We start from the raw sequence: 2,922 nt of genomic DNA on the forward strand, positions 1-2,922 counted from the left end.
AAACAATAGAGACCTCTCAGGGGACAGTGCCCCCACTTACACTTTCCCCACAGTGGCTTGCAAATGGTGGACACCAGCAGATGTTTGTTATCTAAGACAACTGAGATCATCTGAGAGGAATTAGTAGCAGCACTGGTACAGTTAGAGCACCTGGGAGATGTATGGCACCATCTAGTTGTGCCACCTAACTCTCTAGATGGTTTTGTCCCCCTTTTAGCAACCTCCCTCAGGAAGAACAAAACAAAACCCAAAAAAGCCTTAGATGCAAAGGGTATAATTGGTTATTTTTAATGTGAGAAACACAAAGATCCCAGTCCAGACAAGTCAAACAAAAATTCAGTCTTTTCCTCTTCCTGGCCTTCCCTAGACAAGGCGCCTGCCTGCTGAAGAGAGATTATGCTGTCATTTGGTCTATACAGCGCCAAGCGGCTGAACTGACTGCATTTCAGATGCTTTGGTGACCCATAAACCCAGCTGCGACTTTGCCAGGGCAGCCTGCGCTTGACGGTACTTCCACCAGAGCGGAGATCTGGCCAGTTTTGGTCAGCTGACCCATCGGTCAGCGGGCCTCAGCTTCACTCCCCCGACTTCCTGCTCTGGCTAGCAGAGCTGGGAGCCACTGGAGGCTGAGGCGTCGCCCCGACACAGGCCACACTGCCCTCCTGTCGCTTTCCCTCTGTGCACAGTGGGCCTCCACGCTGCTGGTGGGGGGCCCGGCCCGGCCCACAGGAGTGCTCGTCCTATTGCGTCCCCGATGGCTGCAGCCCTTGAGGGCCGATGGCTTTCTGCTTGGGAGGCTGGTACCCCACACTACAGCTGTGCTTCTGTTTTCATACCAGACTGCCTCACCTGCAGCCATAAAATGGAATCCAGCCTAGAGGTGCTGGCTGTGCAAAGAGGGAGGTTGAGCAAGACTCAGAGATTGGGTGATGAGCCAGAGGGCAGGGCTGGAAACTAGACACAAAAGTCCTCGCTGTTAAAAACCTGCGTCTCCTCTCTTCTCAACTCGTGGTGGAAACAGCAGTGCCATAAAATCGAAATGAGAATTAACCTGGAGTCTGTCTCTGCCTCGCTCCCATGCTTTCATTCACCATCTTACTTACTGGACAGGACCTACTCCCTTACCCCCAGATCACCGTCCCCCTAGGTCTCTCTGTGCTGTGCTGAGGAGACCAAATTCTGCAGACCACATTGCCAAGCTCCTTTGCCCTCCAGCTGCCAGCTGGATCAGGCTACTGCAAGCGGGAGATGGAAACTGGGAAGTGGGAGAGGGGAGAGGTCAAAGCATTTATTCCCCTCTTCCCTCCCTGCTAGGCCACTGTCTGCACTAGTGGTGCTCTCCTGCTTGGTCCACAGTCCTGGCAGGCAGCCTCTCTGCTACAGTTCACTGTAAACAGTTTAATCCCGCCCCTCGTCCCTTCAGGCCCAAGAGTAGTGGGTTCGTTTCCTAGGGCTACTGTAACACAGTACCACAAACGGGGTGGCTTAAACCATTATCAGCGTATCATCTCACAGTTCTGGAGGGTTAGAAGTCTGAAATCAAGGTGCTGGCAAGGCCGTGCTCCCTCTGAAACAAGGAGGGGAGAACCCTTCCTTGCCTCTCCTAGCTTCCGGTAGATGTCAAGAATCTTTGGCATTCCTCGGCTTGTAGGCACAGCACCCCAATCTCGGTCTCCATCATCACATGGCTGACTTCTCCCTGTGCATCTGTCTGCATCTCCTCTGCTAAGGACCAGTCATAATGGATGAGGGCCCACCCTCAGGACCTCATCTGGCCTTGATTACATCTACAAAGATCCTATTTCCAAATAAGATCACATTCACAAAACTAGGGGTTAGAACTGCAAAATGTCTTCTTGGAGGACTTATTTCAATGCACAACAGCCTCCCACTATGGCTAGTGTCCGGCTAATGGGCTGATTGGGGAAGCTTTTCTCTCCTTTATAAATAGTCCCTTCATTAGACCCTTTTCAATTCCATTGTAGAAAGTGCCACCTGTTTGCTGCCAGTACCTTGACTGACACCCCTACTGCTTGACTGCCTTGCTGGCAGAACATCTACTAAGCGCCAGAGGTACTGAGAATACAAAGGTAAGCAAAATAGTCCCTGTCTTCACAGGGCTTACAGGCAACGGTTTACTGGGCGTAATCAAAATATCACACAGTAAAATTACAACAGGGATGAGATACAAAGGACAGGTTCATAGTGCTGTGAACATGCTTGGTTGTGAGGCATTGCTAGTCAGAGAGGCCAGGAAGGGCTTCCCAGGGAGAGGGATGTCTGGGCCAGAACGGGAAGGGTGATTGGAGTCACCCAGATAAAGAGAGGATCGTCAGGCCCCCTGTGGGCTAAGGGAGAAGACCCGGAGGAGCTGTGTCACGGTGTCCCTGTTTACGTTATGCTACTACGTTATAGTGTCCATATTTCCTTCTAATGGGGGGCCTATTTTCATTCATATCCCAATCCACCCGCAAGAGATTCTTTTCTCCCAGAATTTACACTGTCTCCCATTCTCACAGCTTCAGACCAAAGCAGAGAACCCACATGCAGAAGACAGGGGCCCAGAAACCAATCCCAGGGCTCACGGTAAAGAGCAGAGGCCTGCCAGAGAGCGGGTGCCCTAGCAGCCAAGTAACAGAGACTCCAGCGCCTCTGGCGCTCAACACCTCCAACGCTGACTCACACCATTTCTGAAACCAGCACCTCCTCCCTCTGTGCTCTCGGGCTCAGCTGGGGACACCCCAGAGCCTCTTGTCTGCTCCCTTCCTGCCCCTCACGACGGGCTTCTGGTTTGGCCTCTGCAGCCTTTCTCAAAGCCACGCCCACCTCTCCTTCCCCAACGAGCAACTGCCCTGTCTCGGGTCCTTATCGTCTTTCCCTAGAACTTGGCCTCTGTTCCCTCCTTGACTGCCTCTACCCTCT

This window comes from Manis javanica, chromosome 6 (assembly GCF_040802235.1).
Source record: "Manis javanica isolate MJ-LG chromosome 6, MJ_LKY, whole genome shotgun sequence".
NCBI classification, from domain to species: Eukaryota; Metazoa; Chordata; class Mammalia; order Pholidota; family Manidae; genus Manis; species Manis javanica.